This window comes from Sipha flava, unplaced genomic scaffold (assembly GCF_003268045.1).
Source record: "Sipha flava isolate LNK unplaced genomic scaffold, YSA_version1 163_pilon_pilon, whole genome shotgun sequence".
NCBI classification, from domain to species: Eukaryota; Metazoa; Arthropoda; class Insecta; order Hemiptera; family Aphididae; genus Sipha; species Sipha flava.
In genome coordinates this window covers 612,801-629,924 of record NW_020271821.1, presented here as the reverse complement: position 1 = coordinate 629,924, position 17,124 = coordinate 612,801, and the positions used below count along the sequence as shown (strand labels likewise).

At 27.9% G+C, this 17,124-nt stretch overlaps 1 protein-coding gene across 4 annotated transcripts in view; it reads right to left on the bottom strand.

The window, feature by feature from the left end:
- The window catches only part of LOC112679480 (solute carrier family 12 member 6), a 309,155-nt gene that overhangs the window by 185,663 nt on the left and 106,368 nt on the right, over window positions 1-17,124 (bottom strand). The window contains exon 1 of one of the 4 annotated variants that reach the window (XM_025549301.1): window positions 4,775-5,174. The exons of the other annotated variants lie outside the window; for them this stretch is intronic. The gene's annotated coding sequence lies outside the window, so the exon portion shown is untranslated. Of the gene's footprint in view, window positions 1-4,774; window positions 5,175-17,124 lie in introns of those variants that run through there. 4 annotated transcript variants of the gene reach the window in all.

Sequence of the window (17,124 nt, the reverse complement as noted above, 5' to 3'; positions counted from 1 at the left end):
AAATAAATTATTTGCACTGCAGTATTATTCGTACATTTTTATGATAACATTAAATGTGATAAAGACTAAAATCACTTTAAAATATTGATTTCCAAAATATAATCCCCAAAGTATTATAGTCGCCTTGTAGGATCTTTTATTTAAATGTTTAAGTAGCTCATTAAAAAAAAAAAAAAAAAAAAAAGAGAGAAGAAACTTTAAAAGCAAATAATAGTAAATTAAATAAAAAATATAAGTGTCTCATTGATTTTATAAAATAATACACAAAAAAACTAAAAATAATAATTAAAAATAAATATTGCAGCCACATTATCACCGATTTTTAGTAAAAACTATTATTAAGTATTTCGTACCTACAAGTATCTTCAAAAATTAATATGCTTATGTAATTAATATACACAAATTACATTATATACGACTAATTAAAATATTTAAACATTTTTCTTGTTATTATTTTAAAATTAATTTATATATTATTTAGAAAATAATAGAAACTTGAGCCAATAAAAATTAAATGTTATCAAAAAATTTGTAAATATTTTTCAACGCAGTAAAAATCGTTGATGCTTAAAATCATGTAAAGCTTTCCCATTAAAAATAAGGAAATACCTGTGTTCCATAATGTATTATCTCATGAGCATCATATGACTAAATTGTAATTTATTTGAGTGTACGTATTTTTTTAACAGAAATTAACTGGATAACATTATTTATTATTGTTCTACAACTGAAAATGTATACAATATTAACTTTTCAGTAGCTATTTTAAAAATCATATTTTTTTTATGCATCCTAGTCACATGAACTCGACATCCTTGACGACTAGCTTAATCAATGTTGTGGTCTATTATATTTGAATTGATATTAATACATTTTTAGCGTCTCTTTAGATTCAGGCTATCGTGTCTCTGGGCCACAATTGAAAATAAAATGCTGTATAAAATCTAAATGTGACATTTCATAACGATCCACCGTCACATATAATAAAAAAAAATATCCTTTAACGATTAATTCTAATATAGTTTTTTAATCCATCGTGTTAGTATAGTACACCACATACACTGAGAAGACTATTTTTTTTTATTTATTTATTTTTTTTATTTGGTTGTCTCGACAAGAGACAACCTAAATTTAAGTTGAAATCTTCTAGTCCGGGCGAATAAGTAATTAATTCAAGGTCGACCTAGATAGGTAGTAAAACTATTTAGTATTCGAAACGACTAATTTGTATTCTATGCGGATATATAATATTCCTACCTAAACATATTACATAAAAAGCGGCGATCAATAATATAACGAGAAAAGCTAAGCCCGTGACGTCAATCATTTAATTACGGTTTAATTGAGTTAAATTATTAATCGATTTCACCATAGTTTCATTTGAAAACGGATTCACATACGCTATGCGTTTCATCTTTAGATTATTTTACATACGTTTTTTTTATACACTACCTAGAAGTTTCTTATAATTAATTTGCCTGCACTGAAGTCAATGTATATTCCGTACATGGTGCATATAGTACTTTGGGCTAAATACAACGAAAACCGTTAATAAAACGTTCCATTAATTTTGCAATTTATAATATCTAACTAAATTTCAATAGACGAAATAGAAACCCGTTGAAGTGTATAAAAGGTTAGGTATACTGAATGCCGAAATTATTAATGTTGCGGAGTGGAGGGAAAAAGCGTTCGTGCATGATTTATCATATAGTACACGTACGTCACAATGATAAATCGAGAAAAACTTAAGGGAAGAGTCTTGTAATTTAGAAAGAATGAAATGTGTATACAATCACTCTGAAAAATTCCTATTCGCGTCAATCAGTTTAATAGTCACATGCAATTTTCCGTGAACAAAGAAATTAAACAACAATGCAATACTATTTTATTCGTTACAATCACATATTTACATTATTTTTGTACTCGCAGTATATATTGTAATGCAACAGTAGTGCAGTATAATATAATGTGATCATATAATCATATAGTTCTAATAAATAAATCTTACACAAGCTTATAATACACGGCTATGTATATGATGTTTAGTTAATTCGTTTTGAAAATCCAATAAATAAATTGAATTGAAATATATTTAAAAAGTTTTATTTCTAAAATAAACGCTTTCAATATGCATTATAAATAATAATCAAGCAAAATACATATTTAATAATAATGAGTTTTTTTTTTTTTTATTTATATAGTTCTGTCTATACTTATGAGTAATTTCTATTATTTTGTGTAATTTTAATCCGTGCAAATCTTTATTAAAAATGTTTATTAAGTTGAACGCAAAGTAATTTTCTGAAAAATACAAACCGTAAAATGTTATGAATAAATTGATTAATTCTGGGAGTTTAGCAGATTCAACCGATAATCCGCAGTGAAATATATACAAAATCGTTAAAAGATTAAATTTATCCAATGTGTTATTTTATCATATGAACATAATGCAAATACTATTTCATCACATGTTTATAAATAAAATTGAAAATTTAAAAATTGAGGTTTGAATAAACACAGTATAAGTACACTGAATTACCAGTGTTAGTTATTGTTAGTATTATTGTATGTGGTTTGAAAATAATGCAACGGTTTCTTGTACACAGTTTTATAACTTTATTCTTGTTGTATATTTCACACACACGTAAATTAATCTAAAAACCATATTAAATTGTACCATTGAATAATTCCATACAAAATTAACTGATATAGCCTACATAATAATAAATGCGATTAGAATAATGTTCTAACGTTTTTATTTCAGTCAAGGTCAAGTATAGACTAACCTACTAAGTAATATAGTTTTCTCGTGTAATAAAAATTGCATTCAAAGTTCAGGGACTATTTGCTTTATTCATTTTACTGTAATTTCAATTATCAAACACAAGAAACAATAACCATTATTGTATACAAACTATTGACGAGTGTAATGTTTAATTTTGGATAGTAATGAAGTATTATCCTATTGAAATAGTATAAATTTGGTAGTATTTAAAAATAATAAATACTTTTAGATGTTGTATGATAAAATATTTTCAAATGATCTTTAACTATTCTAATAAATCAATTATTTGTACATAATAATATTATGTAAAAATAATATATTATTTTATATATGAGCAATTATGTATATATAACATATTCGTTCACGAAGAATCACTTTATCGTTTAACTATCAAAATATTAAAAAAATTCTAAATTTCCTGTAAGAATGTATATTTTTCCCTAAAAAATTTCTAATAGTTCATTTACTCTATTATTTACAATCATACAAAAAGCTTGTATTTAAATGTAACTCAGTTCAAAAAAAATTAAACCATTTTACAGAAACTGGAGTAAAACATCATTACATTTTTAGCAACAATTAAATAAAATAATATAATGATATATAATATAATATATGCCTTATGGTTTTTATTCTTTTACTTTTTTTATAATACGTATATACTTAAACAATACATACATTTTGAAAATGTAAGTTCATTAGTTTATCGTGAAACATGCAATCGCTATTCAATACTTTTCGAAAACATTCACTAGACTTATAATATTTTTAATGAGTAATCGCAATTTAAAAAACGTCAGTAACAGTGCAGTATAGCCATCTTATATCGAAATCATTTTCGAATAGCTATATTCAATCATTACGTTAAAATACTGAATGATAAAATAAAACTGACTTATGACGATAGTAGGGAATTTAAGCGAGACGAGTGTTCAACGCATAGGTAATTCAGACTATTCATCGCTTTAAATTATATAATTATTGTTAATACATTTTATTTACATGTCAATGGATGACTTCAACAGGAAATAAAACGTGCCATCTCTATAATACATACCACAAATTGTATTATATTATTTTACTTATTAAATCTAAGATTCAAAAGTTTCAATGTTCATTCACACTACATTGTGCATTCGATTAAAATTAGTTTAACCTTCAGGAGAAATATTGAATTATTCAAAGTGTATATGTCTTAATTATTCTCTAGAGTCGTTTTGGAAATTAATAGTTTAAATATTTCAAGAAGATGTTTTAAAAGAAAGTACGGCCCGTAACCCGAGTAAGGCTCTCGTGCGACAAAAATGATGGGTCCGTGTTATCGTTGTGTGCCGTTATCGTTAACATTATGATAATTAACGTTTATGTTTTCTACAACGTAATTTTCTCCAGTGACCAAAATCATAAATTATACTAAACGCTGGTACACCGATATAATGTAATTTACAGGAACGTTTATAAAATATAAATAACGAAACGGTTGTCTGCGCAAAATACATAAACTCGTGAATATACCACATAAATATTATACTCGTAACAGAATACAATATTACATCAGCTTTGAGCCTGATTGAAACTTTCGTCATCTCAACGAAATTATATGTTAACCTAAACGTTGTATTACGATTGTTGAAAAATAACGGGTCGGATATAATCTCGCTACGCAAAGGAACATAGTACGGCGGCGATATTCGTCGGTAATCTTATCAGTACCGTATCGCATAGGTTTTGTTATCTGATAATATCACAACGTTATCAGAGTGAAATATAAGCATGGACACACGACGGCGCGTATCGGCGCCTGAGGTCGACTGAATGCAAACTGCGCGATCAATAATATATTATAATATGATTGTAGTGAAAAAAAAAAAAGTAGTAATAATAATAGTGTATAATATAAATATATACGAGCGTATACAGTAGGTACGCGACAACCACAATAATATTACACGTATATCGGTTACGTAAATTCAATCGATTACTTACGGATGCGAAAGCTAACACTTCGGTGCACACGTATCTCTCCCTCACGCTCGAGTCGCGCGTTCCATTTTTTATCGTCGTCGGCGGTCAGCGGCGCGCATCGATATTGACATAGCAACAATGATGTAACGTAGGTAATACGTAATGAGATATACGACACCGTGCACAAGAACGCCGTCGGGGTCGAGGAGAGGGATGTTACGATGGCGTTTGATGGTCGGTAAACACGGTTTTTCGGCTGTACGGGGAAGGGAGAAATCGAAGGAGAAGGAAAACGGTGGGAAAAAGAAAAACTCGAAGAGGAAAACGCCGGGACGAGAAATAGTCGAAAATCAAAACCGAACGACGAAATGCGACGAACAGACCGCGTGTCTCGGGGGACGACGAATAAGCAGTGCCGGGGGACTGGCGTGCGCGTTTAAACCGTCCGGCGATTTTTGTTGGCTTCGACACGCAAATCTATAATATACAATCTACTGGCGCCTAAACCACCCCCGGCCCAACCTCGGCCATCGCCGTCGCGACGTTCGGTGGCGTCGTCACCCACCGCGGCGTTCCCGGAGCGCGCGCGGTAGGGACGGCGAACGCTCGCGCGAAAACGAACAGCCGATTCGAGTACACGTCGCGCGGGTACGTGCGCACGGAATCGAGCGGTTATCAAACGGAACGCGAACGGGACGACGAGACACACGGGCGTCGTGGGGTAGGGCACGTGGATGACGAGGGATGTCCTCCGTGACACGGACTCGCGAGTTCCGGCCTCGACGGAGGCGTTGCCGTCGGAGAGAGGAAACGTGTCGTGAAAAATTACCGCGTGACTCTAGTAAGCCTAACAGGCTTACGGGTCGAGTAAAAACAAAAAAAAAAAAAACGAACCCGACGGACGTGGACGTGGGCTGTGCCAGTCGCGTTCGATTCGTTTTTATTATACAGGTGCGAACACGTTTTCGACCAGCTCTTTCGGTCCATTCAGGTAACACTTATGTCGGTACGTTTTTAATACACTGAAACTATGAGCAAATGAAATTGTTCAACATTTTAATTTCACACATGACGACCCATAGGGGAATTGACCAAGAGGTAGGCCCTGGCAAGGATGTCACGGTGTACAGTCGAAAGAGATTTGAAGAAAATCGATCCGTTACCGGATGCGGAAGCATTGCTGGACAAGGAGAGACGGAAGAGTGTATTGGATAAACGGACCTTTTTTTTAAGCCATAGAAGAAGTAAAGAAGCATTACGTATGAGCCGAACCCGTTAATTTAACCGCCCACCCTGAGTGCTACAGTTGCTGCACCGCTCTAAGAACATATTTGGCACCGCTGGTTCGTGTAGCGGTTATTCGTATTTTACAATGCACCTAGATTCATGAAAATTATTTTCACATATCATAATATATAAGTGCACCAATTATTTTGCCCCCTCTCGATAACTTTCTCGAGGTAAAAAAAAATCTGAAACAACCGTTTCATGCAACAAACTTTTTAAATTGGACACAGATGATATTTTAAAAAGGTGTTTGTTAAATGTAATTAAACTAAAATCACAAAACCCTACCGTATCATACACATAAACACACATACACACACACACACACACACACACACACACACACACACACACACACTCATAGGTGGGTTGAGAGGATCTTCATTAATCAAAGAACCTCAAAACAAATTATTTTTAAAAAAAAATTAATTTAATATGCCCTATAGGTACCTTGTTCAGCAGTGCTGTTTCGTAATTCTATTTTAAAATTAAATGATCCCAAACAGTGTTCCAACATAAATACATAGAATACTCATGTATTGAACTAAAATAATAGTAGTTCTTATTACTTATACTCGTATTGCTTACACACTAAACTCGGTGCGATTATTCACTGTTCTCGAATCTTGTCTACAACGACATTATCATTAATGTACGTAAATATTTATTATAATAATATTATTGTTTTTATAGACTGTGGTCCACTATTCTTTGCAGCGCAATGATTTTACATCAAGAAAATAATATCGTATTATTGATGTGGACAGGTGATCGATATCAGTGTTTTTATTTTTAGCAGCGAAAACTCGAACGGAAAATATCGAAACAGCTGCGTGTACTGTACAAAATATATAAAGGTGTCGTATATCGTGTCGTCGGCTCTGGTCGATTTTGACTGACGGCTGTTAACAACTAGCGTTGTAGTAGTCAACAGCGTGGCCTTTAATAATCGACGGGTGTTTAACGAAGCGCACTGTACTGGCGTAGAAACACGAAATTGTTTCGCTTTACTGAGTGCGTCCGTAGATAATATAATAAAATATAACTAGCAGGTTAAACTTGCAAATCAGCTCTGGGCCCCAATCATCTCATGTGTCTCGTGTAAACGTGTGCAATGCTTGGTCATATTTTTTTAATTTTTTTTTTTTATCAAAGTACGATGAAAATCTGTGTACGAACACGAGTACGGCTGAATTTACATTTAAGCGGGTAACCAGAAGTACAATTCTGCAAACTGATCTGGCAGACTTGAGTAGAGGTCCCTAGGCCAACAAATGTTTAGTCAACGTTAGGATTTTGGTGATGGTACAAGAAGAAATAGTTTTGATTAGTGGATTTTGGTGACATATGTAATGTAATGTAGTCCTTTGGTAAAGTAAATTGATATTTTTCTAACTCGTAAAACGTTTGGGATTTTAAGATTTCAAGAGGATCATTATTAATTGTTATATATATAGTATTTACAATGACTATTTATCCACCTGGACCGTAACATATATATATATATATATCATGAAAGATGATTTGTCGAAAACATATTACGGACTGAAGGGCTTGGATCAATGATATGACGATATGGATATTTACCGTGTATATTTTGTAATCCTCGACTTCACGGCCCGATAATCTCGATATTTTTAATATACAGGAAAGTCTATGCTTTACAACGTATTTTGATACGATGTAAGGATTTTATAGCGACTTCTACTCGATCGGAGTAAAGGTTGAAAAAGAGGATATTATAATGGTTGCGACTCTTTAGAACAAAATTAATTTTACGAGATTCCCACGTTATATTTTAAGGAATTATGTATTATAATTATAAAGATTTAAACTTAGTAAATACTAATATTTATTGAACACAATTTCTGATACATATTCTTGGTGTTTAAAATAGTGATTATAATAATATATGTCTATTGGTTTAGTCATATTTGGACAATATGTGTAATAATTTTAAAATCTAAAACTTAATATTTTATGTGATTTTCATTGGGTCTTTTAAATTTTAACAGTTAGAAATTCCACATTTTTTTATAAATTTCAACAGGACAAAATGTTAAAATATTTTTTCATAAAAAGCTGTTCGCACAAAAACCTAATTATTCACAATACTATATTAAATATAAAAATTAAATGTACACATTTTATACATGATTATCATATTCAGCTGTATCTTCCATTTCACCATTATCTGAACGCACAATAAATTATTTAATTCAAGTCGTATTATGTGGTTTAGAAGTTTTTAACAATGTGAATGTTTTCCAATTTTCTGAAGGAACACAACATGGTAGTTTCCTACTTCTTTAGGCAGACTCATGAAATTCGACAAGGGTTGACTTTCGTAATATTTCGTGAGCTCGGAAAAAATTTACAAGCCTTTTACTATCAGCTACTGCGGATATTATCAATATTCAGTGTGCTTTACCTCATAGATCAACCAGCAAAAGTCATAGATTGTCAATTCTGATGTGATGTTCAATCTAAAATTCGTTTATGATCTCAATTCATGGAAGTATTAGTATCGGTGATGTGATGCACTGATATCGCTTTTCCGCCCTCTTTTAAACAAACATAAACAACTCCTCATAGTATCATTAAATATCTATACTCCTGCACACATTTTCTCCATAAACATAAAAAATTGGCTCAATGATTTTCATTTGACTGGTTCTAGAATCGACTATGTTTACTGTAGCTGATAGTCACTGTTGATGAATTATTCATATCTATAACAATACATTAGTAATCGTCGTTTGTCCATGTGTTCTATCATTCAAAACAACGGTGTCATCAAAATAAAAACAAATGGAATATTTTTTTACTACATTTTCCAACAAATTGTTGCGATGGTTCGTTAAATAGTTATTTAATACTTTCAAATAAAATATTAAGTTATTAATACATTAACATGGTAATATTTAATATTATGCAACATATTTATTTTTTTAGTTAAATAATTAGTATTAATTATTCGTAATACTTAGAAATTTGAAAAATTTAGTAAACTCACCAATAACATTAAATATTTCGAATAATAAAATGCTCCTGAAATTAAACTTAAAAAAAAAATCACTTTAAAGCGTTCAATTTTATTTATTTCTTTTCGTAAAAGTACAGCAATATATTAATTCAATATATTTTACCTTATGCTTCAGTCGTTATATATTCATTATGAAACAGTTTTTCTTTTGATGTACATAATATATAAGACTTATCAAAACTGAATGAATAGATTTTTTTAAATCTGGAGTACATCATTATTACCATTAAAAAATTGCATATGCAATCATTATTCATTTAAAAATGTACTACTTTTATAAATTTCTCAATAGTTTTAAAAAAATGTCATTATCTAAAATGAATACTAGCCCTTCAATAAATAGGTGTATGACCGAAGGTGAATAAAAATACAAAAAATATGAACTCAAGTAGGTACGTACTTAAATGGATTATACAATACATGGAAAAATTATTAATGTTGAGACATTTATTACTCGATTTAATGAAATCAAAGGAACGACTTTTGATATTGGAGTAATTTTTACCAATGTAGAACAATGTATTCACAAATTATGTTTCTCTAAATTGTTACTTTAGACAAAAATGACATATACATATATAAAAACATATTTTTTATAATAGAAAATAAAAATAAAATTAATTTTTGGTTTTAATAAGTTGAAGCTTTTTAAAATACTAAATAATACTTCAATGTTTATACAGTATGGTATATGCATATAAATATAATAAAAAGTGACTTAAATCATTATTAATTGTTACAAAATTACGACCGTTAGACAATTATTATTGTTCTGTTATTATTGATTTGTAGATAAAACTGTAGCACTACAACACTATTTATCTAAGAAAATATCATAAGTATAGAGCAATAGCTCGTATGGTTGTAAAATAGTTTATTTAATCATATGAGCAAGCTAATTAATTATAATTTACAAAGTTGTATCATTACAACAAACTTAATAGTGCAAACAATTAAATTTTATTTAGCTACCTTTGTACTCCATACGGAGTAAAATCCAAAAATGATAACAGTAAAGTATTACCATATCAATTACTACCTTAACTATCATTTAGTTTTTAAAATAATATACGTTAAAATAAATAATAGTTAAACATATATAGTTCTATATTCATACTAACAGTTTATTTTTTGAAATGAATCTAATTTAATTATACTTTAATACAACATTATATTCATAATTAATAACTATAACATTTAATTTTAAAATGTGAAATCACTGTACGTATTTATAATTCACTTAAAAATAGTTAAAATGTTATGTAAACATTTAAACATTTTTTTATACACCAGTTTTCAGAAGTCACCATAGAATGTTTTATCGAATTTTTTTTCAAAATTCTATCAAATATACTGCCCCTGAGTTAATTGAATTAATAAACTAGGCTCTCTAATTCGTTTATTTAATTAATAAATAGTAAGAGATGAAACATCGGTTATGTTCGATAAAGTATATTTTCACGGGAAGTGAGGAAGTAATACAATTTCATCCATCTTGTTAATCAGATTTCTCTAAACTTATAATAGTAAAATTGTAATATTTTAAGTATATTCTGCAAAAATTTACAAAGATTAGTTTATTGAACTGTGTAATAATATTTTTAGTTTTTCTAAGTTTTTCAAAAATAAAATCATTGTATATTATTTATCTATTTTTTCCTAATAATACTTGTTTAGATTATATAATTCTGTTTACCAATTTCATTAGGATAAATATACTTATAAAAAATAAATGTTTACTATCTACTATTTTTTTCTGTTATCTATTATAGTAAAAAGTATAATATTTTTCAATTTTTAATATTTATTATAAAATATGCATTCAAGAATATTTGTCAAGTTTATAAAATGAATCCTACTGAAAAGAAGAAATAAATTATTTATTTGTTTAAAAACACTTTGATCAATGTGTTCCTAAATTATATTTATATTCTTCAAAGAATTGAAATAATATATTATATATATATATTAGTACCTATTTATATACATGTATAGTATACATACTCGTATATTTTGAAATATATGCTAGAAAATAAAAAAAAAAATAAAACTTTTTATGGTTAAAACATTAGTTGAGAAGGTCACGACAGTTAAAGATGTGAAGAGAATCATTATGTATATATATATATATATATAGTAAAGTAAATATGTAGTTGAACATACTCACATTTTGGGCTAAGTTCATTCATTTTAAATATATTCTTAATACATAAACCACTTATTAATATTTTAAATTTGAATAGAATTTGTGTATATCTGAATTTATATCATTATTCTAAAATGTAATTCTATAGATCTACCGATAACCCATTAAATCGAAATTAAAGATCGCTTCTAAAATAATATTAAAGTAATACAAGTACAATTAAAAAAAACTAATCGTTAGTTTTTAAGTAAATAAGTTCATAAGTATATAATTTATTTATTTAATAAATATTGCTTAATATATTTTATTAGATACATCAATATATTATGCAGACTAAACCTATAACGTGCGTATTATTGAATAATAATGGTCTCTATTTCATATTGGAATTAAAGGAACATAATAATTACAATAATAATATTTTATGATAATTATTATGAATTTTTTTTTTTTTTTTACATTTTTCTAAATAGACTTTTTTAAAAGCTAAATACCTTTAGCTGATAAAATATTTATTTTGATATAACATTATAAATTTATATATATACAACACACGTTTCAAACATTTGCAAAATTCACTGGCCACTTAAAATTTGCTTCTGTAACGAGTTCTTAAAACAAAATTAATTAAACTTATGCCAGAAAATGTAACATCTTTATCAATATTTAAAAAATAACTAATATTGTAGCTTCTTTATGGTTTTGATTAAAAAAAAAAACATTATGTTATATTTTATTTTATATCTATATTTTTATCATGTTGTATATTTTGTATAATCTCTTATTTTATGATAAATTTGAAATTATTCATTGTATAATGTAAAAATATGATAAATGTCAATAGATATAATTCTCTAAATTCTAATCTAGTCTGGTAGGCTTATAGTTAGTATATTTTTTAATAAATTCAAAAACTGTTATTAAATGTTTAATTTAAATTTAAGTCTTTACAATAACCAGCACAAAATGAGAAGCTAAATTTACATTATTAGTTTTTCGATGTTTGAAGAATTTTATCAAAGTAGTATTGTTATATATATATATATAAATAAAAATATAAATGTTGTGCATAAAACACTTATTTAATAATTTATGTTTTTATGTTAAAATCAATTATGACCTATGAATTATGAATAATAGCTTAAGTCTTAAAGATTTTATCATTTAAAATCATATTAGTGAACTTAAACATTCAATACTATACAATTGTTATGGTTGAAAACTATTTATCATTTTAAATATAATAATAAATTATACTTAAAATTATATTACAAAATGCTATTTTAAAAATGTTCGTGAAAATTAAATAAAAAAATGTAATCGTGTTGACAATAAATAGAAGAAGCTAAATCAAATTTAGAAAAAAGAGTACATCTATAGTTTGATAACCATGACATGATTTCAAAAGAGAAGGATGAAAATAACGACAGTAAATCAAATAGATAATAAAAAAGGTGTAAAAGCATAAGATTATATATTTGTTTAGTTATATTTATATATATTTTTTTAATTTAAACAATTTTAACAATTTAAACTGATGTCTGTGTCCACATTATTATTAAAAAAAAAAAGGTCTTTACCTTTCAATCAGTAAATTGGGATTGTTTATTGGAGTATAAAGAATAGGAGTATGATAACGATACAATATTGAACAATTTAAAATATATTTAAGACTGATAATTATTATTTTTCCCTATTTGTCTAAATTAATTATGATACCCTATTTTTCATGTATCATATACCCTATATATCTTAGACCCTACTACTTAGTTTTAATCGATACAGTCATTTTGAGAAAATCATACAGGTACGTACAACATAATTTTATTTTTTTTTTATTTATATATTTTTTTTTTTTTTGAAAACAGAGAACCAACTATTAATAATATTTTCCTCATTTTTTTTTTTTTTAATAAACTTCATAAACATGTTCATTGCTGTTTCTAGTAATAAAACTAAATTTCGCTCGTACACAGGAATGCGAGGCACGTAAAACAAATAATAATGTGGTTGCGGAACTTGGTGTCTCCAAGTCGTGTTAAGGTTTTGGCGGAAAAAAAAAAAAGAAAAAGCCATTCACGTATATCGAATATAATACATTTTCACAAAAGAAGTACTGTGTATTATGTATTTCCAATATACATTTTTATCATACACTACTGTTTCCTTTTTTCCAGTCAGATCACACGAGCATGTTTATCCCGGTAATCTCATACGTAATATTAATATCATCATATCATCGTGCTCAATTGTAAGAATCATTTATCACGAGGAACAAAATACATAATAGTCAAAATCGTCTACTGATACGATGCCTACACTTATACATCGCACGCATTAAGTGCATTTTACAATTATTTGTACTTCAGCATTTCACCGTAAGGAACGAAAATGCTTAACTTATAAATTATAAATTTTGGTAAATAAATAACGGTAATTTTTTTCAATAACTATTTCATTCCTTTAAAGTACATTTTGCGGCTATACGAAAACGATTAAGTTGAAATATAACAACAATTCATCATTTGATACAATATTTTGATAATGCAACACATTCTACCTTGTTATGTCTTCAACATATTATGTTTTACATGCGTAATTAGCGATTACAATATTAAGCAATTTAATTGTCATGTGACTAATTGGTTAAGACAATGAAAATGATAAAATGCACATTTTTATTAGTTGATCGAAAAAAAAACCGGTAGTTTTCTCTTTATCTTTATTGGCAACCTAAACCTATTATTGTAAAATTATATAACACAATCAAATCAATTGCACAGCATCTAGTATAAAAATAAAATAATTAATAATTATTTTATTCAAATCTTAAATTTCTTAAAAATAAATGTAAAATATTCAGGTTGGTTCAGTATAGGAATTTCTCTATTTTCGATTCGAAGAATCCATTAAAATGAGTCAATCAAATCGTTGAATGATTTAAAATATTGTGTAGCTTATTAAAGAGACATTTACTAAAAAATATATAGGGGTAGCATATTGAATAGAAATATAATAAAAACCCACCAACCAAATTACTTTCAAAAACAGATCCGTGGAAGTTTTTCCCCTACACCACCTTAAGAATAATTGTATAACCTTGTTAATAATTATAGCTGTAATATTAATAACATATTAAATAAGATATTCATTTTTTTCTTTTTTTTTATGTTCAACTTACTCAACTTAATGTTGAAGTAATGAATATTGATTTAAATAAAATATAGATTCTCGGAAAATTATTAAATACAATTTTATTTGAATATATATATATATATATATAGTTCAGACTTTAACTACTGATACAATATATGCAATAACAATTATAATTATTGTTCTAAGGTTCAATACTAGGATTCAGTTATAAAGTTATGTAAACAAATATAAATTAATATAATAAAGTATTTTTTAATATACTGCTGATATTGAAAAATGTCCTCTTTGTCTGTGATATTATAAATGATAAAATGCTCATTAATATTTAATCAGTTACCTCTATAGAAGCTAAAAGGCTAATAACTACCTATATTATTCTATAGTTAATTTTTAATATTTTTATATGCCATAAAATTATTATGTGGATATTTTGGGACCAATGTTCCACCCAACTACCAAAAAAATCAACGATAGAAACTCCTACAATAGCAATGTGAGCTTCTAACTTATTGAGTGAAAATGTACCGAAATTATGAACTTATATTTATTTTTTTAAATAATAATATTTTATCATTTAATATTATTTCTAAATAAAACAACTTATTTTATTTATTATTTACCTGAATTGAAGTGATCATCGCCTTAAATTCAAAAACAGGATTTCAAATTTCATAATACTATCAATCTTACCTAAAAAAGAAAATATATATTAATATACATGAGTATTTTATAACTATATATTAGTTTACAAATGTTTTAGTTAAACATATAAAGTTAAAATAATTTAAATTAAAAAACAATTGTTATTGTTTATCGAATAACAAATACCCTAAAGGAGTTCAAAAACAATAAATCCTAAAATATCTAATAAATTATATGGTATTGTATAATGCATATATATAAATAAATAAATTATCTTATAGCACAATTGTTATTCTTAATGAAACAATAAAATATTTTCCTTTAATTGTAATGATGAAAAGTAGCAAAAAAACTTCTTTTTCAATAATTAGTTTATACTGGGTACCAAATATATTGTTTTGCATTAAATAATTGAATCTCTTTATTTACTTACTTTAACATATATAAATATCACAAATAAAACAATTAATCCAAGGGGGATGGTAAATAAAATATAATTAAAGCCCTAACCCAACTTAACTTCTATATAATAACGTTTATTTTTTAATTACATAATATACAACTATGCTTGTTACAATGAATCAAGGAACATAATATATGCAGTTAGTAGTTAAATATAAATTGTTGAATAATTCAAAGATGTAATTTGAAGAAATTAAGGGGAGATCCTTAATAACTCTTACTACTTAAGATTAATTACAAAATTTTTCATTCTCAGAATTGTTAATTTTATTCTAATTTAGAACCAAAATTGTTTGTTAAATAATAATAGTGTTGAAGAATTGTTTCGTTTATAATTATATATGTTATTGATATTTAGTTATGTCGGTTACACTATGTAATATTAATTAAATCAATTGTTTTTTTTTTTTACTAACATAAAAAAATTGAATCAAACTCATACAACTATTTATTGTAGAAAACATTAATTTGAAATGCAATTTGTGTACCAACATCTGCGTACGTCTACATATTCGTAAATATTTAAAAAATCTTAACTTCCGATATGCATTGAGCTACTTTGTTATTGAATTATATATCAATTTAGTGTGCTATAACCATTTTTTAATTGTTTATAAATCGGTCGGAAATTATCATCATAGCAAACTGTGTAGGAAGTGAACGATGCGCACGGAAGACGTTAGGTCTTCGTGCACTTGAACCCCTCGAAATAGACATTAATATATTTAACCGGTTATTTTTTAAGTATCCGTTTATTCGTTTGTTTATGATGTTTAGAATGATGGGTATAGGTTACAAGTATGATTAATGTTATTGACTAACGAAAAAAAATTATGGAAGATTTATTGCGGTTTAAAATTCACCATGCGCTTCGAATCGTGTTAACAGTGAACACCGTTTATGGCAAAAACGTTTAATTTTCCATCCCTTTTCATTTAACGGGTACTGCTTCAAAAATCATATAGAATATATATATATATATATATATGAGCGAGGAAAAATAATAATTTTTAGAAAAAATCGTGTTTGTGTCTAGATAGTGGTTTTACGCAAACCGCAGTCGGCACTTCGTCAGTCCTTTCTGTCCATTGTACAGTAAAATTTTGATTGTACGATTGTATGGAAAAATGAATAACGTGTTCTTCAAAAACTAATCCAGAGAACTAATTAATAATATATACTCCACCCAGAACTTAAGCCGTACGCGTATACATGTCGGCGTGGACGTGGCATGTGTCGGACATAACTGCAGGGGCGTACGACGAAAATGGTTCAAGACGGATTTGCTGCACGGGACCATAAAAAAATTTGTCATAAAAACCGTCCGGGCAACATACAAAGGTCCGTTCAATGCGAGTTTTCGACTTTTCACGGAAAAACAGAACGGTTTTCTTTGCGCGACTACAAAGTACACAATCGTGTCGCACGTGATCGATCCAGGATTAACGATAACCGAACATAGGACGGTCAGATTATACTTTGCTGAAACTTACTGGGTTATACGGTGAAAATGCCGTACAATATTATGAGATTGAAACTTATACGGCCAGCCCCTGTGCTCCAGGGCGGAGGTTTTCTTGCACACCGATTCCACGACGTTCGCGCTTCGGCCGGGGGGGGGGGGGGGGGGGG